The sequence below is a fragment of the Phyllostomus hastatus genome, unplaced genomic scaffold, assembly GCF_019186645.2.
Source record: "Phyllostomus hastatus isolate PE091 unplaced genomic scaffold, TTU_PhHast_1.1 phas_scaffold_114, whole genome shotgun sequence".
In the NCBI taxonomy this organism is placed as follows: domain Eukaryota; kingdom Metazoa; phylum Chordata; class Mammalia; order Chiroptera; family Phyllostomidae; genus Phyllostomus; species Phyllostomus hastatus.
In genome coordinates, this window is record NW_025334006.1 from 8,333,299 (window position 1) to 8,360,016 (window position 26,718).

The window sequence follows — 26,718 nt, forward strand, 5'->3', positions numbered from 1 at the left end:
AAATAAATATAACATAAAATGTGAATTTTAAGTATGAAAGATTTTTATGGAAAAAGTTAACTAAGATTTGAAAAAATGGAGACATATACCATATTCTTCAATTGGAATACCCATTATACTGAAGATGTCAGTTCTAAAGTTAATGTTTAATTTCAAGGCAAACTCAACTTTTAAAATACCAACCTAATTATGTAACATGAAGCAATGATTACAAAATTCATGTTGAACAGTAAAGGGTCAAAACGTATTATAGTGGTTGGGGATGCCTTTGGCTACAAATAGAAGAATATAAAATTAATGTGTGACTTTAAAAATAACAAATTTAGCCCTGGCTGGTGTGGCTCAGTGGATTGAGTACCGGCCTGTGAACCACAGGGTCACTGGTTTGATTCCCAGTCAGGGCACATGCCTGGGTTGTGGGCCAGGTCCCCAGTTGGGAACATGCAAGAGGCAACCACACATTGATGTTTCTCTCCCTCTCTAGAAATAGATAAATAAAATCTTGAAAACCATAACAGGTTTATTATTTCACATCAGAGAATGTCCAGTGGAAGGTGGTTTCAGTATTGGTTAATTTAGCAGCACAATGACATCTTGGGGACCTGGGTCATTTTTATCTGTCTCCTCAACCCTTCTCAGTGTGTAGGTCTCCGGCTTTTCCCCTTGGGGTGGCAAGGTGGCTGCCACAGTTTCAGGCCTCACATTTCCCCACAACTCTGTACAAAGATAGGCAAGGCAAGTCGTTTTCTTATGTACCTTCTCAAGTGAGAAGAAAACTTTCCTGTTATACCCACCCCTACTCTAGCATAATTCCACATGGGTCTCATTGGCAAGAGATGCAACACATGCCTACAGCCAAACCAGTCACAATGGAATGGAATTGCTGTAATGGGCTTAGACCAAGCACTATGGAATAGGCTTCCTGGACGCCTGAAAACAATTAGATTCCGTTGGAAGGAGAAAGAGACAACGTTCTTTGGTCTGATAGCCAATTGCAACCTAAGGCAATTTTGAAAAAGAATAAGTCAGGGGGTTTGCCCTACCAAATAATTAATACTTAAAATCAGAGGTGGCATAACAAACCAGGAGTGAAAGGATGAACTATTTAATAAGTATGTGTTGGAATAATTATAAATGTATTTCATATCACAAGTTTAATTTGGTATGGATGTAAATGTAAATAGTCAAATTCATACTTCTAGAAAAAAATGAAACTATCTTTACATACTTGGGATAGGGAGAATTTACTAAATAAAACACAAAAGAATAAAACACAAAAGCAAAGACTGATACATTTTACTACTATGAAATAAAAAGGCATCATCAACAAAATACAAAGACAGGCTTAAACTGACAGAAGATATTTTTCCAAGACATAAAACCATCCATATATTAATATTCAAAATTTATAAAAAACTACTAAAAACAGTAAGAAAAATAAACAACTACAAAAAATTGGCAAAGGATATGAATAGGCAATTCACAGCAAAGAAACCCTAATGGCCAATAAACATACAAGAACATGCTTAATCTCACTAGAAATTAAGGGAAAACAAAATAAAATAATAAAAATTTCCCCATAAATAGGCAAAGTTTTTAAATTCTGAAAATATCAAAAGTTGTAAGATGTGGGGAAACAGGACTCTTAGTAAGCAAAATGATAGCATACAAAAATAAATCTTAAGTCCCAGCAGTTTCTCTCTTAGGGATGTTGCCTAGATTAGTGTTTCTCAACCAGAGGTGATTTTGCCTCTCAGGGAACACTTGGAAATGTTTGAAAAACTTTCTGGTTGTTATACATGTGTGTGGGAGGGTGTTACTAGTTACTAGTAGAAGTGAGGGATACTGCTAAAATCCTACCCTACCACAAAAAGTTATCTGGTCCAAAATGTCAATAATGTCAAGGTTGAGAAAGTCTGCCCCAGAAAAACTTTCACATGGTGTGCACCAGTAGACTGGGTTTTCAGTGCTGATTGAAGCACTGTTTCTTACAGCAAACAACAAACTAAAAACAACTTACGCACCATAATGCAGCTGAATGAAAAAGTAACATGTGTGTATTCAAACAAGGGAAGAACATACAACGGATAAAATTAATGAGCTTCTCCAAAGACTTAGGTTCTTCAGACTGCAACATGAACAAGTCTAAAAAAGTAATGGTGACCAAAAAAAAGCATTGTAAAATGTTGTGTACAGCATGACATAGTATTCTTTTACATTTCACAAACACAAAGTAATATTATATGTTGTTTATGAATGCATACATACAAGAAAAAGCATAAAAACATTCATGAGAATAATTTATAGGAACTTCAACATAGTGATTACTTTTGGGAAAAGGGGAAAGGAGAAAAACAGAGAAATAAATGGGTGAGGAATAAGCAAAGTGTTTCAACTATACCTGTAAGACATTTTACAACCAAAAAATCCCCCTAAAACAAATAAGTCAAATATTAAGATTTGTTGAGTATTTTATATGTAGATGTTTGTTAAACTCTTCTCTATATTTTTCAGTTTGATTGAGGTATTTATTTATAATGAAAATATTTTAAAATATTTTAAGAGCTACATTTGCAGGAATGAGTACTCTTTACGTGTTTCGGGAGCATAGAGTTGGTGGAGGGAGTCCGTGTTTCCAGAAGAAACCATGCTGTTCTAAAGGGAAATTAGAGAAGGAGAAAGTGACCCTTGAATAAAGAAAAGTTTGTTCACATAAAGACCCTATCCCTGGGATTCTTGGCAGGAAGAATTGGCTTTCCCGCCGCGCCAGCAATTGGTAGGCTATTCCTCTGTCCATGGTCCTATTCCTCTAACTCAAACAACCTTACAAGAGCTCAGATTTGAGGTTCAATTTTGCCTTGTAGTGTTCTAGATGGAGCTGAGAAGCTGCGAGAAGAGGAAATATTGTGGGTACAGCAGGTCTTGCGTATTTGGAAAGAAGCTCTGACTGCAGTAGATGCCATCAGCAGAAGGGAATCCTGCTGGGCAGTCATTCTTTGTAATAACGATGAATAGCATCTCTTGGTCAAGTGAGCCCCAGTTGCGCTGAGGCCTGCTTGGTGAGAATGATACCATCACCCCCCTCACATTTCATAGTTTTAATGAAAGGCTTTCTCATCCCTAATGCTTTTCATCACTTCTTCCCAACACTCCTTATAAGAGCAGTCGATACTTGCTTCTGCTTTTACAGAGATGGGAAGAGACTAACAAAGCTTCTCCCAAGATTTAGGTTCTATGAACCAATATTTTTACCTAAGCCACTGGGGGTAAATAAATGGTGAGAATAACTCAACTGAGAAAGATGTTTTATGGGCATCCCAGAGTAATCGACTATCTTTGTAAAAGAAACAACATTTCTTGAGATCCCAGGAGGAGTCTGGCACTACATAAAGCGATATGAGCATGAGAGTACAGAACATAATGTTTGGGAACATAACGTTCCTCCTGGGACTTAAAAATTAATGTAGATCCAAAACTGTTAAGAAAATACAAGGGTTGTTGTAATAAATTATGGGAAAATAAAGTGAAAGGTGTAGGGGCAAAAGTCCCAAGCATAGTGATAAACTGTGGAGCACAAAAACGGAATATGATGAGCCAATTAACCTCAGGAGAACACAAATTCGCAGTATGGGCAGAATACAAGATACCCTGTGAAGTCAATTTTGCAGACTCAGTCACTTGTCTAGTCACACAAAATCAATAGCTGTTTCTGACGGGCCCCTGGAAAGAAAAAAAAAATTACTGTTGTTTTCTAGATATGGAGTCAAAACCAACTGACATACAATAAAGTAATTAGGGGGGAAATAGTGGGATGGCAAACTTTTAATCTGTAAAACTAGAGATCTAGTTCTGGATGACAGCGCTAATGGAAATAGGTGCAATTGGGTTTGTAGATGCTGATTTTTACCAGCAACCAGAAACTGTGCTAAAAGCTCAATTTGGCCTACTTTAGGTTCCCTGGGTGAGTTGGTAGGGGAATTTTCATTAGGCAATTTGTTATATGTCAGAAGAGGAAATACAGCAATATATGAACACTCTGATATATATAGGTAAGAAAGTATCTTAATAGAAAAATGTACTCTAGTCTAGGGCAACTCTTCCCCACCAAGATGATGGAAAGTGCTTGGAAATGTTCAAACTAGACTGAGCTTCTGTCATTGCCCCAGTTTTCCTGCTTTAACAACTTCAGCCTTGCTAACATACCAATGCTAGGAGAGGTGGTTTAATTTTTTTTTTTGAGGCAAGTTGGCTGATACCTATATTACTTTAAAGGGTGGGTGGTGCTCAGGAGCTCTTGGTGGGGTGGGTCCGCTTCTTCTTCAACATCTGGGACTTCTGGCTGTGTGCCGTGGTGCTGGCCTTGTGACGGTCAGCAACACACAGACTCAGGTGATACTCGTTCTTGCAGATTTTGTGCTGGATGCTGCTCAGGGAGGTGCATTCTTGTTGATGATGGTGTGCACATAGGAGGTACCTGGCTTTGGCTGGCTGATTTCTGATTGGTGACAGTAACCACTCCTTTGCCATGGGCAGGGGACTCCACAATCAAGTTTCGAAGAATCAGTCTGTTGTAGCAAAAGGAGTTACGGGCCTTCAGATTATTGGGCTCAGTACTGGAGGTCTGCTTGTTCCTCTTGATCAGGAAGCTGGAGCAGTTCCATTGCAGGTGGGCAGACACAGGGGCAGCTCCTCTCGCTGCAGCAGCCAGACAGAAAGAGATGGTTTTACATATTGATTGTCAGCTTCTGTGCTGGTCACTCATGGTCAGTGCAACTTTGTTCACTTGTACGAGGAAGGACCAAAACATCCCAGAATTTATTTTGAAAAAATTGTGTGTTCATTTTTTCATGTTTAAATTTCAGTCACCTTCAAAGTACTCTCCATTTGATGCAATACACCTATGGAGACATTTTCTCCACTTTTCAAAACAGTTTTGAACTTGTTGATTTTGATGCCTTTTAGTGCTTCTGCAGTTTTTTGTTTCACCTCTTCCACATCCACAAAACGTTTCCCTTTGAGGACTTTTCTCATCCTAGGAAAACAAAAACAAGTTGCTTGGGGCAAGATTGGGTGAATAGGGAGGGCGGGGCATGGGGGTCAAGCCATTTTTGGTCAAAAACTACTGACCAAAAACTACTTCAGTGCAGTGTGGACAGGTGAGCTTGTAAATCACTGGTCATGAAATGGGCAAACGAGTTGAAAGAGTCTTCAAAAAAAATTCACTGAAGCTGCACGCAGCTTCTCACAACAAGATCAGCTGGGACAGTGATGCAGATGGGTTCCTAGAACACTCACCTCACAGGGGAAGCCTGTACTCCAAGGGCCTGCTCTGCAGAAGATAATTCTGTTTTTTAGGGGAGTCCCCCTAGTACATATATACCTTCTCTTGTTTTCTAGTATTATAGTAATGTGAAAAGATAAAATTGTCTAGAAATTATTTCATTGTGGAAGGGAATAAATTAGACAGGTACTTCCACATGGATATCCAATAGGCATCTCAAACTGAACATGGCCAAAGGAGAGCTCTTAACCTTCTGGTATCAAATAACAACAAGATGCTTAAATAAATAGTTTTACTTTTTCATAAACATGATACCTGGCAATAAATGGTTGCTGGTGTTGGTTCAGCTGCAATTTCTAAATCATCAAGTAGTATTTTTTTTTCTACTTCACCATCCTTAACATTTTGGCCTTTAACCATCATGTCTTTAGTTTTGTAGTCACATGATGGCAGCCATGACTCCAGACACCGTGATGGTGTTCCAGACTGTCATATCTATCCCCAGAAGATTTTCACTTAGGTTGTTTTAGCCATAAATGAATCACCCTTAACTGCAAAGGAGATGGGGAAATTGAGTATCTAGCAAAAAAGAATGGGATTATTATGATTGAATTGTGCCAATCATGATTTATCACTTGGGGCTAGATATACTGCCATCCTCAATAAGGTCAGGGCTCTGTTAGCAAAGGGGAAGAGAGGCTGTTGGGGAGGAAATGAACATGGTCCGTCACACTTCTTAGTCCCAGCCTATCTGTCTTATTAAATAGCATCACCAACCAACCATCCAGTGTCCCAGCCAATAATAGAAGAAAGGACTTAAAAATTTTTTATTATTATTCTGTTAACAATAAAAATTGTTGTCTCAATTTTTCCCTTTTGCCCTCCTCTGCCCAGCATACCCCCTGCTCCCACAGTCAATCCCCACACCGTTGTCTATGTCCATGGGTCATTCATACATGTTCTTTGACTAGTCCTTTCCCTTTCCCTCCTCCCCTCTGGCCACTGTCAATCTGTTCCATGTTTCCATGTCTCTGGTTCTATTTTCTTCATTGGTTTATTTTGTTCATTAGATTCCTCTTATAAGTGAGATCATATGGTATTTGTCTCTCACTGACTGGCATATTTCACTTAGCTTAATACGTGTATTCTTCAGTTCCATCCATGCTGTTGCAAAAGGTAGGATTTCCTTCTTTCCTTCTGCTGCGTAGTATTCCATTGTGTAAATGTGCCACAGTTTTTTGATCCACTTATCCACTGATGGGCATTTAGGCTGTTTTCAGCACTTGGCTATTGTATATAGGGCTGCTACGAACATAAAGGTGCATAAGTTCTTTTGAATTGGTGTTTCGGGATTCTTAAGGTATACTTCCAGCAGCGAAATTGCTGGGTCAAAAGGCAGTTCTATTTTTAATTTTTTGAGGAAATTCCATACTGTTTTCCACTGTGGCTACACTAGTCCACCTTCCCACCAACAGTGCACTAGGGTTCCTTTTTCTCCACATCCTTGCCAGCACTTGCTGTTATTTGATTTATTAATAATAGCCATTCTGACAAGTGTGAGGTGGTATCTCATTGTGGTTTTAATTTGCATCTCTTTGATGGTTAGTGATGCTGAGCATCCTTTCATATGTCTATGTGCCCTCTGTATGTCCTCCTTGGAGAAGTGTCTATTCAGAGTCTTTGCCCATTTTTTAATTGAATTGTTTGTCTTCCTGGTGTTGAGTCATATAAGTTCTTTATATATTTTGGAGATTAAGTCCTTGTCCAATGTATCATTGGCAAATATGTTTTCCCATACGGTCAGTTCCCTTTTCATTTTAGCCATGCAGAAGCTTTTTAATTTGATGTAGTCCCATTTGTTAATTTTTTTCTTTATTTCCCTTGCCCTAGGAGATATATTGGCAAAGACACTGCTATGTGGGATATCTGAAATTTTATGCCTATGTTTTCTGCTAAGACTTTTATGGTATCACAACTTGTATTTAAGTCTTTTATCCATTTGGAGTTTATTCTGGTGTATGGTGTAAGTTGGTGGTCTGGTTTCATTTTTTTTGCATGTACCAGTCCAGCTCTCTCAACACCATTTATTGAAGACACTATTTTTACTTTATTATATGCTCATGCCCCCCTTTGTCAAGTATTAATTGACCATAGAGATGTGGATTTATTTCTGGGCTCTCTATTCTGTTCCATTGATCCATGTGTCCATTCTTATGCCAATACCAGGCTGTTCTGATTACAGTGGCCTTGTAGTATAGTTTTATAGCAGGTATTGTGATTCTTCCAACTTTATTCTTCTTTCTTAAGACTGATGAGGCTACTTGGTGTCTTTTTTTGGTTCTATATAAATTTTTGGAGTATTTGTTCTAGATCAATGAAATATGCCATGGTATTTTAATAGGGAGTATGTTGAATCTATAGATTGCTTTGGGTAATATGGATGTTTTAGTGATGTTAATTCTTCCTATCCATGAACACAGAATATTGCCTAATAATATGATTACATTTTCTCACCATTTTGTAAAGGTCTGGGACAATTTAAAAGAACCATCTGGGAAATGTCCTCTTCTCCTTTATTTTCAGCCAGGCTTTCAAGTAGGGGAAAACCCAAATATTCATGGAAGAAGAGAGAAATACTTATATCTGAAATTTTCTGCCTTTTCTGACATTTTCACATATCTATTTATGTTCTTCCCAAAGACTAAAACTACTTCCACTTTCTTCACCAGAAAACCAGATTTTTCAATAGGCTGTCCTCTAGCTAAAATGTTAAAATCAGAGAAATTAATATGCAATCTTCCTTCATCTCCCTTTCTAGGATCCTCTCAGCCCTGCCTATACCTTCTCAGTGCTGAAGTGACACCCTGCAGGTCCAGCCTTCTGGATCTGGCTCACTGGGCCGATGGGCCCAGCCCACACTCAGCCTCCCATGCGTCTGGTCGGCCATGGCACACTGATACTGTGCAACACAAACTTCGGAAAGTTCACATCCACACTAGGAGCATAGCATCCTAGTGATGCTGACCCAGCATACTCCCAAATGTCCCTATGTTTAGAAATGTCCTCAAATACTGCTCATAAATTGCACACAAAGAATCCCAAGGGTTTTGAACTTTGGGACTTGACAACAGAAAATAACAAAAGATCATCTTCAAAGGTCTTCAGGGACTATATTAAAAATAGAAATAAACTGTTTCTCTGTACTCACCACAATCTCAGCCCCTCCCCTTTCTTCCTCTGTCCCCCCCCACCCCATACACACACACACCCATGTCTAGCTTCATGCTTGCATGTTACCTCTTGGACATTTACAGGCCCCTGAAACAGAGGTTCCAAAAACAGTCTTGACATTTTTGATAATGCATCAGTAAAAATATGGAATTTGAACTCCAAAATATTCATGTTAAAAAAAATAAAACATCTGGCCCTGGCTGGCATAGCTCAGTGGATTGAGCGCGGGCTGCGAACCAAAGCATCGCAGGTTCGATTCCCAGTCAGGGCACATGCGTGGGTTGCAGGCCAAGGCCCCCAAGAACCACACATTCATGTTTCTCTCTTTCTCTCTCTTTCTCCTTCCCTTCCCTCTCTAAAAATAAATAAATAAAATCTTTAAAAGAATAAAAAAATAAAATATCTGTATAAAAAAACAAAAATGAATAAAATTAAAATTACATTCAATTCTTTGGTTAAATTTTTAAATTAAAATTTAAATAGGGTCTCTGAAGGGAGCCTATTTCCAGATTTCTATCTCAGGCGAACTGGGTTAACTCTATTTCCTTATGGTTATCAGAATTCTAAAGATAGCTCCCCAAGATTCCCATCTCCTGGTCATTCAGTCAGACACTAATCTAGGTCACTGCTTCAGTCACTAATCTAGGTACTGCTGTGAAGGGATCTTGCAGATGTAATTAAAGTGCCAAGTCATTTTACTTTAAGATTTAGAGAGTTTTTTCAGGTGGGTCTGACCCAATCAGGTGAGCCCTTTAGAAGAATATTTTTCCTCAGTTGGTAGCAGAAGAGGAAGTAGAAGAGATTCTAAATGTGAGAGAGATTAGACAGTGATTGCTGGTTTTGAAGATAGAGAAGACCACATGAGAAGGAATGTGTGTGGCCTCTAGAAGTTGGCACCTCTGGGCTGGTAGCTAGAAAGAAAATGAGGACCTCAGAGCTCCAGACACAGGAACTGAGTTCTGTCAGTGATGTGAATAAGCCTTGAAGCAGATTCTTCCCCAGGTAAGAGTCCAGCCTGACTAATACCTTGATTTCTACACTGTAGGGCACTAAGCAGAGTACCCAGCCAAACCCACCCAGACTTCTCACCTACAGAACTGTGAGCTAATTAATGAGATGTTGTTCGAATCCCTTAAGTTTGTAGCAATTAGTTACACAGCAGTAAAAAACGAATATATCCCTTTGATTTTTACATTTCTTTTTTAAAAAATATATTTTATTGATTATGCTATTACAGTTGTCCCATTTTCCCCCCTTCACTCCCCTCCACCCTGTACACCCTCTCCCACCCATATCCCCCCCTTTAGGCATGTCCATGTGACATACTTATAAGTTCTTTAGCTTCTACATTTCCCATACTATTCTTACCCTCCCCCTATCTATTTTCAACCTACAATCTATGCTACTTATTCTCTGTACCTTTTCCCCCTCTCTCCTCCTCCCACTCCCCTGTTGCTAACCCTCCATGTGACCACCATTTCTGTAGTTCTGTTCCTGTTCTAGTTGTTTGCTTAGTTTCTTTTGGTTTTGCTTTAGGTGTGGTTGTTAATAATTGTGAGTTTGCTGTCCTTTTACTGTACATGTTTTTTTCTTTATCTTCTTTTCTTAGATAAGTCCCTTTAACATTTCATAAAATAAGGGCTTGGTGATGATGAACTCCTTTAACTTGACCTTATCTGAGAAGCACTTTATCTGCCCTTCCATTCTAAATGAAAGCTTTGCTGGATAGAGTAATCTGGGATATAGGTCCTTGTCTTTCATGACTTGGAATATTTCTTTCCAGCCCCTTCTTGCCTGTAAGGTCTCTTTTGAGAAATCAGCTGATAGTCTGATGGGAACTCCTTTGTAGGTTACTGTCCCCTTATCTCTTGCTGCTTCTAGGATTCTCTCCTTCGTTTTTACCTTGGCTAATGTAATTATGATGTGCCTTGGTGTGTTTCTTCTTGGGTCCAACTTCTTTGGGGCTCTCTGAGCTTCCTGGATTTCTTGGAAGACTATTTCCTTTGCCAGATTGGGGAAGTTCTCCTTTATTTGTTCAAATACGTGCTCAATCTGTTGCTTTTCCCCTTCCCCTTCTGGTACCCCTATAATTTGGATGTTGGAACGTTTAAAGGTGTCCTTGAGGTTCCTAAGTTTCTCCTCATTTTTTTGAATTCTTATTTCTTCATGCTTTCCTGCCTGGTTGTTTCTATCTTCCTTCTGGTTCACTGTATTGTTTTGAGACCCAGTTTCCTTCCTGGCCCTCCTCCGTGTATCTTCCTTCATCTCTTTTATGGTGACCTGCATCTTTTCATCTAATTTGCACCCAAAATCAACCAAATCCGTGAGCTTTCTGATCATCAGTGTTTTGAACTGTGCATCTGATAGATTGGCTATTTCTTGGTCGCTCAAAAGGATGAGTCCTGGGGGACTGATCTGTTCTTCTGTTGGAAACATGTCTCTCCCTATCTCACCTTTTTTTTTTCTTTTTTGTTCTGGTCTGGTCGCTCTTGTTACGGTGAGGGGCGGAGCCTTAGGTATTTACCGGGGCTGGGCACGCCAGTCGCTAGATTGGGACGTTGTATGTGGGGATGGGTTCAGGGACGGGTTCAGGGGCGGAGACAATGGCGGTAGTTCCATTCTCCTGAGAACACAGGCCCTTCTCTGGGATCCTGGGTCGCGGGCCCTGCCCTGGTCCACAATCACTGCCTCACTGGGTCCGCCAGCCTCCTCTTGCGCACTCACACCACTGCGATCTTGTGCGCTCTGGATGGCTCACACGCCGAGCTTGCACCCAGTTCGCGCCGAGTTCTCCCCGATCACCGCGAGCCGCTGCTGACCCGCTCCCGCCTGGCTCTGCCCTGCCTACCTGTCTGGGTGAACGGGTCTACTTCAACTTCTTGGCCGTCCGACTTCCATTCAGATAAATTCTCTATCAGTTCTGGGTGTTATTCTGCTTCTAAATTGTTGTTGTTCTAATCTTGGTTGTGCGTGGAGGTATGGTGTGTCCACCTATGCCTCCATCTTGCCTGAAGTCTCCCAGATTTTTACATTTCTAAATAAAGGTAAATAATGTCTGGCTATGTCTAAGAAGCACTCTGAAAGCAAATATTAACAAGATTTAATCGACTTGTTTTAAGTTCAACAGAAAAGAAATATATTAAATTATTCACAAGATGCTATGATTTTTTTAATTATATCACCCAGTGAGGTCCAATCCAGGCCATTAGACTCTTTAATCCCAGTTAGGGTTGTTTTCTCGTATTCATGGCAGATGCAGGTCAAGGCTAATTTTAGAAGCCACGTCGTATGGGTTTAGTACGAAATTCTTGCTTCAGAGGGACATGATTTAACCTGCAGTTTTTTTCATTTCAGAAAACAGTATTCTGCATTTTATAGATTCTCTACTGGACGCCTCATCTACATGTCAAATATGGGACTTATTTTTCTTAGCTATAGTTCCTTCTTGGAAAAACTTGGCCTACACCTTGGCAAATATGTTGAAATTCAGTAAGCTATATTCTGATCTTGAGAAAATTATGAGAGAAGAGGCAAAAGATGATCATAACTTTTTAAATAAAATGGACCACTGAGATAAAAGAAAACCAAAATGATCTCTTGGGGCGAGATTATTCTGACCACACTCATTCCCTTAGTAGAGACATAAATGGTGCTGAGCCTGCTAACCCAGATTTGCCGTCTTGAGAATGATATGTAGCCATGGAGTTCTCTGATGAGCACGACCCCAAGACCAGATCTAGTTTAAACACAGTGATCTGGAGAAAAGGAAGAGGAAGAGGAAAGGAGTCGTTAAGTAATCTAGAGTTGTATGCAGGGTGAGTTCCAATTTAGGGAGTAGACTTTACATACAAGATGAGGAGACAGAAGAAGGATGGCTAGGGAGCTAAAAGTTGCAGGACTCTAGGTAAGTTACTTAAATTCCTTAAGCCTCAGTTTCCTCTTGTCTAAGTCAGGATAGCTTTTCAGTGTTCTTAGCACAGGGTCTAGGACATGGAGTCTTCAATAAATGATGGCTGCATTAGGATCATGCAATCTCATCCTTCCGCCCTTGTCCAAGAATCCCGGATAATCATCTCTGTTCTAATGGATGCTAATAGCCCTGCTGGCTAGTCCGAAGTATCATGTTCAAAGCAAAAGACTACAAGCCAGTGTCCAGGCCAGAAGTCTAACGCAAATACTCCCTGAGGGCAGAGAGGGACAGAGAGAGTGGGTCTGACTAGACAAAGCTGATTCCCCAGGCAAGAACAGGGTATTTATTAAATCCACAGAAGGAAGGATCTATAGTCAAATATCCACAAATAAAAATCTCTTTCTAAAACAATCAAATTTTCTGACCCAATCAGTTGACAATGATATGGCCACTGAAGATCATATTTTTCCAACATGGTCCATTTTCTTGGCTTTCCTCAGTCATTAATTATGACCATGTTTTCCCAAATGTGGAAATTCCCCTTGCACAGATGCTGCTGCTGGCCAACGCTCCTTTCCTGAGAAGTCTCTACAACACAAAAATATTTTTGTTTTCCCCAATTGCCCACAGGGAAAATGTCCTCATTCTTTTTTTTTCCTCCTCCCTTAAAGCCCTTTGACAATTTCCAGGAATCTAAGTAAAACAGAATCACTTAGATCACTGGAGAGCCTTTTAGATGTTCTACTTCTGAAATGGCAAAAAAAGAATCCTGCACTTTAAATTGAACATTATTAAATCAATCATAAGGTTTCTTTTTAATAACCAAAGGCAATACCACTAAAGTCAAAATATGATGGGGCAGCTGATGGCAACTGGGAGAACTATGTGAGGGCCAAGGTGCCTCCTTTGAGGGGACTGAAGCATCATTGTCCTATGTACAATATTTCTTGTATCTTCTTCAATAAATGTCTCTATTTTTCATTAAAAAATACCTCCCACAACTGCCTGAGTATATGGCTGTGGGACTTGGGGGTTTAAATTATAAACAGAAATGGCCAAAGTGATTCTCCTTGTATCTGGATCAAATGCCATATGCAAAATGTGCTTCATACACATTAAATCCCTATACAAATGTAGGCATTTGGCACCAAAGTGGGTATACTGTGCCTGATTAGGAAATTTCAAAGAACAAAGAATTGAGGTGGCCACTTAATGAATTTAAGGAGGGCAGAAGAAGTGTTTTAAGTGTGGCTTTATGCCTTTATGTTGAATGTGGTTCCTATTCTTTATCTACAATAAAAATAAAAGCAAGCAGTAGAAGCTTGAACTTTGCGCCTATTGCTTGATATGCATAAGTATGGACTGTAAGAGAATGGTTAAGTGCCACTCTCAATTAAGGACCAATTAAAGTGAAAGTATATCTTTAAATTAAAACATGTCAGTGGAAAAATATTAATTTACTAAAATTATTTATGCCTTTATCCCCAGAAAAATGATCAGGTGATCTAATATCCTAGTATTTATAAGATAAACAGAGCTATTATTGCACAGAAAGTCAATACTTTTGATTAAGCAATTACCTTCCATTATGATATGTGGTTTACCAAGGAAATATTAGCTTTCTTCTTCCACCTACTTAACTTGCATTCTCTCAATGTAAGTTGGTTAGTAGGTCAGGAAATGGTATCTAATTTTGTATTAGCATTAGTCAAATGTAAGTAGGAGGGGATAGTTACCATAAAATTTTTCAATAGAAGTAACTGGAATAATCAGCCATTAGAATAATCAGTGTCAATGCTTACCAAATTTAACACAGATAATGGAGACAATGATGCCCCTGATTTTTGCAACATAAATGAGTAAAATTTCCTTTGAATTTGAAAATTTCCAGTTAAGTCTTTGCATGACTGTGATTTTCATGAGGTATACTCATAAGCGGGGGAAGGGGAATTTTACTCTTTCTTTTTTATAAAGAAACAAACAAAAAATATTTTCACCTTTGCAAGAGAAATGAATGGGGTTAAAATGACATATTAAAAAATAATAAAAATTAGAAAGTTAAGAGCACAAACCTTGCTCAGGGAAAATTTAGTATGCTCAGAAAAAGAGGAAAAAACAGTAGATATGTTACTTGATGTGATATATAATAACTGGTATGGAACTGGCCCTGACCAATCAAAATAGACATCTAATAAAGCAGATTGGACACCTGGTCATAAGCAACTAGAATAGTCAAGTGAATATGTGTCAACTAGATATCAATCCTGATTGTTTCATATGGTCATGAGAGTCAGTGTAAAGTTGATTTGTAAACCAAAAAGCATTATGAAAACTTCTGTTACTGTAATAGGTTTAGATGCAGCTGAATGAAGGGTCAGATTATGGATATGTTGACGAAAATAAAAATATCTGCTTATTTTTACTGAACTCACATTTTTATAGTTGCTTATGAACTGAGAATTCTTTCTCTTTTTACTTCCTCTCATCACATTTCAGGTGAAACAGTTTAAAAAGCTGGGTTTTGGGTCTCTTTAGACCATTATCAACAAGACCATGTTTAGTTGCCTGAAGGCAAGTTGCTTTTTAAAATTCTAAAATATCCCTCATTTCCCTGTCTATAATGATATTCCATAAAATCTATGAAAGTTCTTTTTAGGTGGTGGTATATGGGGTATTTTTGTTTGTCTTCTCTCTTATATTTTTTGTGCTGTTTGAATTTTTCTAATAGTTTTTTAAAAACAATTCATTAAAATAATTTTTTAAAACCCTCTTCCTTCTATTTACTTAGCCAAAATTATATCACAGTCTCCTATCCCCTATATTAGATAATTAATTTTCTGAATTTGTATGCCCAAAATTCAGCACCACTTTCATTTTAAATTTGTTTTCAAGAACCTCCCACATAGCCAATGTGTAAAGGCAGAGTATCTGTTTCTGCAGCGCACACTCTTTGAAGGACCTTCTTTTGTTGTTTTTGTTCTTTACATTGTCACATTTAGTTGTTTCAGAGTATTGTTGAACTCTCAGTTTCCTTTGAAAAGAGTACATCAGATGTACAATTTAGGTAACTTGGGAACACCTTGCTCAAACTAGATAGTACTTGTAAGTGTAGGAAATGCTTGTGGATAAAATAATCTCAGAGATTCTCTTTTGTTGTATGGGTGTCACAGTGACAAAAAGAGCCGGATTAGGGAGAGACTTAGGAACTACTGTGGCATTGATGCTTATAAATTCTTTACACAATGTTCCTTTTCAGGATCTGTTTCTCATGGTGTGATGGGTACCATGAACCAATAAAATTTCCAAAATTTTTAAGCCAAATGGTTTGGCTTCTTTACATTCCCCATGGACCCTACAGGGTTATATTTATTTAATACTGGAGAATGGATCTTAGATCAGTAACAGAAATTCCAAAATAGTTGATTTTGTAAAGGGTGGCAGGAAGAATTCATTTTTTTCTCTTTCGTATTGCCCACTTGATTGTGATTGTAATGCTATTTGTGCCCTTTTTGTCTACCCATCTCTCAGTATAAAAGTGAACAAAAAGTAGAACAGTTTCCATCATTGAAATTTTCAAGATCAGAATGGATGACTACCAGGTATGCTCTAGAAGAGATATATACATTTAAAGAAAACTTGACTACAGTGACCTTTCGAGTTTCTTTCATCTTTAGATTCTTGCTCTGAAGCGTACCCTCTAGATTATAATGGCAATGCACCATATTGGAATAATAGGAGTCTTTTTTGACAACCTTCCTCACTTGGTCTTGTACCTGCATCTTCTGTGGGGCTGGCAGTTCTGAGAATTAAACAGGAGATGAAGTGGGTGGGAGAGTGTTCCCAGGAGACTAGGAGCTGTCCAGCAGTCAAAGGAAGTGACCACACTCTATTTAAGTCCCAGGTATTGAGACTTACGGCAGTTTGGAGCAAGAATTGAGCTATGCATACATGTTATCAGTATGTGTACATGTATATAAAAGTATATGCTTATCCAATCCCAACCCAAGGAGGTTTCTCCTAACTTCTATATAGCTTTTCATTTAAAATTGGGTCAATGCTGTTTTTAAACTGTGTAGAAAAAAGAAAGTAATAATGTACAGGGCAGAGTAGAAGAGTCACAGAGGAAGGAAAACAAAAATAGGACTAACACTGTTCAAGGAGTCTTTCTGCTTAATTTCAAGCTATCTAGCCCAACACACACACATCAGCATGTGTAAACATGCTCTGTAAGTATGTGTGTTCAAGTCTATAGCAGCTTCATTATTTATATCTTACAATCAGTAATGTAATCACCAGAGCACACCATTTGAAAAAAAATCAATGTGTCAAGTATTAGTTCACAAATTCTTCCCAGAGTATGTAACTAAAAATATTAAAAATGAAGTTAATTTGCCTTAAAAGGCTGCTTAGTCTTTTTCCCTTTGCAGGTGGCAGATGTATTCACTTTGGTGAATGCCCACTTGATTGAGGTGCTGAAGAATAACACCTCAAAAATAATTGTTTATAAGCTGGCTGGATACCTAGTCCTCTTTTTTTTTTAATATTTTCTTCTGAAAGGAGAAATCAGTGTTTCCACAGATTCCTGGATTTGAGATTAAAGGATTTTGGGGAAACATTTCAGCCAGCTCCCATGTGCTAGGCAATTAAATAGTAATCCAAATTTGTAGGTTAAGCAACTGAATTATAGAGGCTAATTGCTCCATAATAATTTTTAATAATTTTAAAATTTACTAAGTAACACATATGCATTGTAGAAAACTTGAGAAATACAAAAATACCTCCCAAAGAGAAAATCAAAATCATTCTGGCATAACTGTTGTTAACAATCTGGTATACAGCCCCCTAAATATATATATATATAGTCACATATATATTTCATGCTCACTATATCTTCAAGATGAGAAAAAAAGGGACAAAATTAAATAGCTGTTGCTCCATCTTATCCAAACCTGGAATCACTGTCCATATACTTTAACCACCTCTTTTAAGTTTCTCTCTACCCTAGGACTCAATCTGACAATCAATTGTAAATGAGGTGCCACATTTCCTACTTAGAAAATAGCACTAGGGTTATAGGCAATTCCTTACCTTTCTCTTCCTGAATAGAGACCCATGAATTTATAAAGGGGATATGATAGTGCAAAATCGACTTTATTTTTGTGTGTTCACATTGGAGGTCCCCTTGTTGACAGCTGTAAAGGCAATCACATGCTCAACAAAGAGCCCTAGAAAGGAAGAAGTTACCTTTAACTTTGAAAATCCTTTTACCCTCCATGATTTTGATGGCTTTAAATTTGTCACCTGAATTCGATATTAGCATAATTGTCTGCATTCCAGCTAACGAATGCACCTGTTTCTAAGACATTATTTTAGCAGTTTTAATGAGCTCTTCAAAAGCATTTTCCTGGATTTACTGCACTGCTAGAGCAATAGCGGCTGTAAGCAACCAACAACACATTCAGTATTTGAATGGGGTTTTGTGAAGTTGTTATACTTGAGAAGGAGTGCCTATCCATCTGTCTGGGTTGAGGGAAATAAAGCTGAGATGTAGCTGTGGCATTTGGAAAGAGCGCTAGAGTAAGTGGGGCTGGTTATTCCCTGCTTGGCCAGAATATATGGATCCCAGGCAGTTCACTTAAGTTCTCAAAATTCCCGTTTCTCATTTATATAATTGCGGTACCCATTTTATAAAGTTGTTGCAAGGATTAAGCATCTCACCTGTTATAAATGCTTCATAATGTTAAATTGTATAACTATTATGTTTATTACTGAAAAAGATAGACTTTAGGTGAATCAGACAAATTCTGCTTCATTGGCTGTAAGTTTTAAGATGGTTCTTAGGTGAATAATTGCTCATTGAGACCTATAGTAAGAAAAAGATCAAATTGATGTCTTTTACTTAAACAATCAGGAGGTTCATTTCAATGCTGAATCATACCTTACCCCACAGTGAAGATTTTTTGAAAGAGAAGACATCAACCAGTTTCTAGAAGCCCAAATCCTTAATGCCCTAAGCCATTTAGAATTTTAAAATATTATGTAAATGTTAGGATATTATGATGGTTATTTACTTTTAACATTAATTTAATACTTTTTATTATATTATCAAAGTTATTTCATGCTTGTTACACTCTGATTTCAGTACATTTTCACGCTAGTAATTTCCCTCCTCCTTTTTCCCCATATGCTCCTCTGTATACTTTAATTTGAAAAGTAAGTGGTAATAACCCATCCAAAACTCAATTGAATGGAAAATGAAAAATAAGACAAATGTTGCTTTAAAGATACACACAGCAGATACATTACAGATCAATTGGAGGTAACACTATGGAATAAAGTTGCCACAGATTTTGATACCTCTCTCACTCCCTCTCAAATAGGTAGCACAAAGGTGAGATAGCTGTTAAGAAAATAGAAAATTCTCCTATTGCTTTTTTATTTTGATAAAAGTGAGAAAACGATCCCGGCTGGGATGGAACTAATTTATTTTCCTTTTCTCCTTTATACCATTCTGGCCAACAGTCTTCCTTCAGTAATTGAAACTATTTCATTGGTGTTTCACCCCACATGCCACAATACTGGACAGTCACTCAGGTCAGAGGACCAGCCTGGGAATCTCCACCAACTTGTTATAGGGGTGTCTCTGCAAAGGCACTGTATTCTAGAAACCATCCGTTTGTCTCTGGGCAGGCTTCTGGTAACTATTTGCATCCCCACATTTCAAAAGATCCACTCTAACCAGACTTGCATGGAGCATCTTGTCCGAAGACATTCAGTTCTACTCTGAGACCTCAGCTTTGTTACCTGAGAAAACAACCCCAAGGGAGCTCTCCTCCTGCTGGTCTTTGCCCTTTGACTGTGTTTTGCTATGGAAGACAAGCTGACCTCATCAGGAGGAGGACCTGTTGTGTATGGCCTGGCTGCTCGCAGTGTGGTCCTTAGCGGGGCAGCATCAGCATCACCCGGGAGCCAGTTAGAAACACAGAGTCTAACCAGTGCCACCCCAATAAATTCAATAAAAGAGGGGAGAAAGAAGAAACACAGAGTCTCGGGCCCACCCCAGACTCACCGAACCTGAATCTATATCTTAACAAGATTCTCAGGTGATCTGTGTGCACATTTAGGTTTAAGAAGCAGTGGTGGAAGGAATCTGCCTGAGGTCTCTTTTCCTAGCAGCAGACCTCACCATCTCCTGGTCCCAAGTTGTATCCATCCACTTTCCACTTCTCTTTGCACAGATTTCCCTGCAGTGCTCCTGGGCAAACTATTTCTATTTGGATGAGTTCCCAGCTTGTGGATCTTGCAGTGATCTGCATTTCTACAGTTCAGGTGGTCAAACATGTATATGGCTCCGGCTCCCACCAGCCAAACCATGCCCATTCCCCTCCAAGTCATCTTGCTTTCCTTATCCCCACAGCTGTAGTGTTACCATCTTCATAAATTATTGTGAAAGAAGAAAATCACCAAAAGAAAAAAAAATAGTCTCTATAAACCTGCATAGTTTAGAGCTAAAGAATATGTTAAAATTTTCCATCGTGGAAATTTCCCAGCTCCTGGGCTCTTCAGATTTTTTTTTTTTCAGAGCTGCAAGCAAAGAATGGAAATTTCCAATTGCAGCATCAAGGGCTGCTGTTCTGCTGACTGTCTTGCTCAGCTGGGGTCATCTGCTCCTCTAAGACATCAAGGAATGCCAAGGTAGGTCTGAGGGAACACACACACTTCCTCTGCAGGAGGGAAAGAATGTCTTTGTGCTGCCTCCAGGCTGTGATGAGGAGAGGGGATGGAGAGGTGACAGGCCCTGCTCCACCCACCTGAGTGGGAATTTTGTTGATAGTTAGCACGATCAGCAGCTTATCCTACCTGACATCTTTCCAGTGGCAGCTGCCTGGCAGGTCTTTTGTTTTTTTAAGGAATCCCTAAAGTAGGTGGGAGATGCAGAGAGAGGGGAGGAAACAACATTTGTTGAAGACTACCCTTCTAAGTACTCGACCAGAAATTTTATATATATCATTTAACTTTTATGTGACCTACCCAGAGGTTAACTTCTGATTTTCTGCACCCAGATTTTGGAAGCTTCATTTGCCCTTCCTGACACAGCCTTGTGTTCCCTGACCCTCCCAGAAACACGTCGTCTGTAAATATCCCGAAGGTCTGTCTCCACCTCTTCAGTGGTATCAACAGCTCAGTTCCTTTTCCCTGTATCGAAGTTGAAATGTGTTTTCATTCACAGCTGGTCCTGATGTCTGAGCCAACAGTCATCTAATAGTTCCCTGAATTCTGTCCTGTTCATCCCCACGCACTGCCACTGCCACTACAGAAGCCTGATGGTGGCAGCTCCACGGAAGACCCAGTGTACAAAGGCGCTGGCTTCTTGCAAACAAGTCCAAACACCCGGACTGGCTCTGGGCCAGAGACAGCGTTCCCAGTCCTGGGCTGTGCGGCTTGTCTGAGTGGTTTGGGAGTTTTGTTTTCATTTTTAGTGTTTTGCATTTTTTTCTTTAGTTTTGGGGGATTCTGAATGACTCAAAGGCTCAAGGGTTACCTATGTTTATTCTATTCCTACGGGCAGCCCGTGGCTCCAGGAAAAAAATAGTTAAGGAAGATTTCTGAAATCACTATTGCTATTTATTTTTAACATTATTTATTGAGGCAAGTTTGGTAATAAAGAAGATGTCCCAGCAATACATTTTTTAAAATCAGCACATGGCAAATGAGTTTTAAAAAGTGTACTTATTCTCTGTTGTTTCAATTACATCTATAGCCATAGTTAGCAGTGTCATCTTTGAATACAGTGACCAATTTTTCTACCTTTTCATTTTATTTTTTAAATCCTCACCTGAGGGTATTTATTGATTTTAAAGAGAGGAAGGAGAAGAGAGAGAGGGAGAGAGAAACATGGATGTGAGAGAGAAACATCAATCAGTTGTCTTCTGTATGCATCCTGACCAGGGATTAAACCTGTAACCTAGGTATGTGCCCTGACCAGGAATCGAACCCCCAACTTTTGGGGTATGGTTAGGAGTGTCCAACTTTTTGGCGTCTCTGGGCCACACTAGAAGAAGAAGAGTTGTCTTGGGCCACACATTAAATACACAAACACTAAAGAAGACAAAAAAAAATCTCATAATGTTTTAAGTACATTTACAATTTTGTGTTGGGCTGCGGGTTAGACACCTCTGGTTCGGGACAATACTCCAACCAACTGAGCCACCCAGTGAGGGCTACAGTGGCCACTTTTAATGCCACCTAATAATGAAAGTAGAGAAGAGTGGGAATGGTTGGTAAGAAGGTTGTAGGTCTGTTTAGGCTCTAGTCTCAAAGGCTAACATTTATTTAGTCATTGTTAACTCCTGTGACAGGTTTTTCTCATCCCTTTAATCCATTACATCTGATTTGGATTCCATGAAGAAATTCATCAAGGTGACACTTTTATATGGGTCTGGGTCTCATGACAGTACCACACTCCTGACAGGCTTCTTTCCATTCCTCCTCTGCATGTGTCATTAGCTAGCGGATATTGGTCCTCTTAGTTGAAGATATTGATGATTCATATCTGTAGGGCGTGCTAAATAGATGTATGATGACTATTCCTTTGCCATTTAGACCACAGAGATGACTTTCTAGGAGAAATTTATGGTTGGAATACATGCTGTTTTAGATGCTGATTGATTGATTTCAATCATGGCTCCAATTCTCTCCCTCCTGTTTCCCTGCCCTTTCTAATGTGACTTTGCAGCTCCTCCCAAGTTAGAGTCTATTTCCCCACCTAGGCCACTGAGTCTAGGCTGGCCTTTTGGCTTGTTTTGGCCACTAGACTGCAACAGAAGCAACAATGGTTCCAGTTCCAAGCCTAAACCTCAAGTGTATGCTTCTACTTTCTGTCTTGGAACTTGCCACTGCTATGTGAACAAGCCAGGCTAGCCCTCGGGAGGGTGGGTGGGAGACCACGTGGAGTGGGAATGGGCCATCCAGACCAGTCACTCCAGAGCTCGCACACCAGCTGACCACAAATACATGAGCAAGCCCACCAAGATGAGTGCGGCCCAGCCCAGATTAGCAGAACCACGCAGCCAATGCACAGTCTCATGAGGAGTAATAAATGGTAGCTGTTTTAAGCCACTAACTTTTAAGGTGGCTTGTTATGAAGCAATAGGTAACTAATACAGATGACCAATTCCCCACTCTCCCCCCTTTTTTTCTAACTGACAGGAAGCTCAGAGTCAAATCTGAAGGCCAATCGCAGAACCTGTGTTCATTCATTATTCATGTTTATTGCACCCTTTATGGCTAACATATTTGCAATCTTCTCTCTCCTTGGAAGTGAAATTTTTAAAAATTAATAACCTATTGTTTGCCACTTTGGTTCTAAACTACTCGTAAATCAATCCCCTGTCTTAAACATGTAGGTGGTTTTTACTTGTCATTAGATTAGAAGAGATGACTGTAGAACAGGACTGGCAAACGTGTTCTGTAAAGAGCCAGCAATATTAGGCTTTGCAGGCCATACAGCCTCTGTCACAGCTACTCAACCCTGCCATTGTCGTGACAAAGCAATGCTAGACTACGTATTAACAAGTGGGCATGGCAGTGTTCCAAAAAATCATAATTATAAAAACATGTGGTGGATAGGATTTGGCCCTCAGGTCGACACTACTATGCAAAAACATCTTCATCTATTCTATGAGCCCATCGACTTTTTTGTAATTCATCCCAATTACTTTGAAAAAAAAAAGGTAAACTCAGTGAATTTATTTCCTCTATCAGAAGACCAGAAAGGGCTGACCTCAGAGCCACTAACAGCATTTGTACAGGGCAAGTGTTATACTGAACAACTTAAAATTCCCTAGCGACTTAGTCCATGACTGGGTATTTAGTTAATGCTAAAAGCTAGGGTGACACAATGTGTCATTTGTTTTCTTTCATTTCAGAGCCTCTAATCTCAAATACGCTGTATGTCACAATGAGGATGGAGCTCCAGTTGTACTTCCCTACTCGGAGCTCCCTGAATGTATTGTGCTTTTTCACGCCTCTCTAGCTCTGCACACAATGTTCCTTCTTCCTGGAACGCACTTAGCCCTCTTCTCTTACTGGCTAACGCCCACTCGCTGATCAAAACTAAGCTGAATGATACTGCCTCTTGGAAGGCTTCCCTGAGTGCACCTCCACCTCCTCACCCCCAACTTCCAGTCTGCACACTCAATCTCAGCATTTATTTTACTAAATTAATAATTAAAATAGTTAATAATGCTTATATGGTGCCCGGCACCTACTATGTGCCAGGCATTGTTAAATATATCACTTTAACTGAAATCTTCAGTATATTTTCCATTTTCCTAGTGCAATCTCTCATTCAAAAACATTTACTGCGTACCTCCCAGCTTGTGCTAGGCGAAAAAGAGAAATAAAACACGAGCTTATAATACAGAGTGTAAGCCCACTGGGGGCACATGTTGTGTCTTATTTGTCTTTATTTCTCAATACCTACCAGTCCAGAGCAGAGATTTTAAAATTAATACTAGATGAATGAATGAATGAAAATAGCTCACAGTGATACACAACACGAGCCAGGCAATATCTTAAGCTCTCTATATGTGTTAAAAAGAAACAACAGATCCAAAATGGAGTCACTTGTGGTAAGCTCCACCAAGACTTAATACCTAACCTAACTGCAATTGTGGCCTCTCCCAGGAGTGGAATTTTGAAGCAATCAATCTGGAATTTCCCAGTCAGCACTAGTGAGGTAATCTGCCTGATAAGACCCCCTGCCTTCCCCTAAAAGAAGATGTCTTTGCCTGAAATAACCCACTCTATTAATTTTCTTGCCCCATCCCACTTCTGTCTAAGAAAGCCTTCCATTTTGTACAGCAACTTGGAGCATCTTTCTACTTACTAGATGCTACTTGATTCATAAATTATTCAATAAAGTCAATTAGATCTTCACATTTACTTGGTTGATTTTTTGTTCTTTAACACATGGCTATGTTCATTAACGCCTCATAACAATTTTATGGGGTAGCTGGTAGAATTATTGCCATTTCACACTTGGGGAATCAGATTTGGAGAATGTTTAAGTAACCTGCCCCACAGCCACACAGAGAGTGCGTGACAAAGCTGGTTCCGGAGTGCATGCTCATAATCACTGGATGAAATGAAAGCTGAGTGACTCAGCAGAAAGCCATTGCCACTCCTGGAAAAATACTTCAAAGGACGCATCTTTGAACACATGGGTGATCTGGTGGTAATGGTTACGTGCTTGGGTTTAGGAGTTCGAAATGCATTCACATTTGCACTCACGAGCTCAGTGTAAGATGTGATTAGTGGTGGTACCCTCACATTTACTCACAGCACAGCACGGTTGCATCCTGAACTCCAAGATGACTTCTCCCACCACCCTCTCTTCCTTTCAGGTGGGCACACACTGATGCTCAAGGAGCAACTCTGGCATAGCTGCCAGTGCAGGACTGCTGTTTTGACTCTGGTGGCAAGCGGGCTTATACAATAGATCCACCCATGCTGGCCTATTCCAATGGATGCTTCAGCAAATTAACATTTTTAAGAAGACTACATAGGAATACCCATAATGCTGCTTTTTTTTTAAGAAAAGGATTATTGCCAGTCACTCACTGATGGCTTTGGAAGTCCCCATGGGGCCTCCCAGGCAATATGCCATTCTGTGGGGAAGACACAGACAGGAAGAGACAGTGACTGGCCTTCAGCTGTCTCTGAGGACAGGCCTGCTCTGCTGAAAAAGAAAGAACAGATAGTTCTAACTGAATTTTGCTTCTGAAACAAGCATGGGTTTGGGAAGTTCTAGGTCTGAGCATTAGGGCATCAGAGAAGAAAAGTGGTCACAAAGTACTTGCAGACCGTTGATGTCACAGTCCCTCTGAGTGCAGAACAAATGTGTACATTCTCCCGCCTCCAGGCAGTTTTCTTTTAAAAAAATTGGACTGGGCTTTTCATGCAGATATGAAGAACTGCACAGAGAATATAGTCAATAATATAATAACTATGTATGGTGTCAGATGGGTACAAGACTTAATGGGGAGATCACTTCATGAGTTTTATAAACATCTAATCACTATGTTAGACACCTGAAAGTAGTGTAATATTGTATGTCAACTGTAATTGGAAACTTTTTAAAAATGCTAATTGGAATTTTCCCCTTTACTCATTTTGCACTTAAGTGGAGAGAAGGATGCAAAGCGGTGATTTGCGTGATGGCCTCCAAGGAAGACGAGGACATAACAAAGATGGGCCAGGGCTAGAGCTAGCTCCCACAAGCTTCCTGTTCTTAGTCTGAGGCGGGACCAAGTCCAATAAGAATTCAACAATTCAAGAATCAGCTCTTGAAAGCAATCATGTGTCAGCGCAGGGCTATGAAAGATCGTACCTGCGAGTACATGATAAGGTATGAGAAGTGAGTGTCTTTCCCTTTCTCCTCTGCAGACTTTGCTCCTGGTCAATAAGTAATCATGGGACTTCTCCAGGAAAACATCGTTGCCTGGCTGGAAGACTTGAGACACCTTCAGTTGACCAGTATTCTTTGGCACCTACAAACATTTTTCAGGGTTTGGGTGGAATTTATAGCACCTTATTTTCCAAGTAATCCAAATATTATTGTATTTATAGTCCATTTCATACAGTTTAACACGTAATAATTCTCTGCTTGTTTCATTATGTAAAACTTTCATTTTTCTCATGTAGATCATAAACTCACTGGGCAGGGATCATGTCTTTACTTCTTTTGAATCCTCCACAGACTAAACAGAATGCAAAAGCACAGTCCTGGGCAGTCAGAGGGAAATGACCATAGGACAGCGTCTGGCGACCTGGGTAGTTTCTGAGCCTCCTGCTGCTTCAGCTGGGGAATAAGGCCTTCAGGAAGCAGTAAGTTTCTGATGTGCAATTTTCTTATTTGAATTTGCTCTATGTACCTCACCAGTTTGTTGGGAGGATCAAAGAAGACAACATATGTGGAAGTATTTTGTAAACCAGTATTTGCTAGTTACCTAAATGTAAGAAATCTTCAGAAGAGGCACTTAGTAAATATCCAGTTGATTTTTAATGATAAGTTATTGTATTCCCCTTTCTTCCTCACATTCAGTTCCCTTAGGGGTTTTATTTCTCAGGATTTAATTTGATCCGAGTGGCACAGCCATTCCACATCTTCCTGATACTGTGTGACATGTTCCCTAGTGCACTTCGCCCCACAGTACCTTAGAATTGGATTGAAATCTAAGCAATCCAACAAAAGAGTCGTCACAGAGCATGCTGTGGCCACATCTGTCATACA

General features: G+C 39.5%; 1 protein-coding gene and 1 pseudogene across 4 annotated transcripts in view; both read right to left on the minus strand.

Annotated features, from left to right (window-relative positions):
• Positions 1–26,718, minus strand: part of MKLN1 (muskelin 1) — a 335,011-nt gene that overhangs the window by 249,608 nt on the left and 58,685 nt on the right. The gene's annotated exons all lie outside the window — the stretch shown is intronic.
• On the minus strand, positions 1,394–4,735 carry LOC123829744 (annotated as a pseudogene).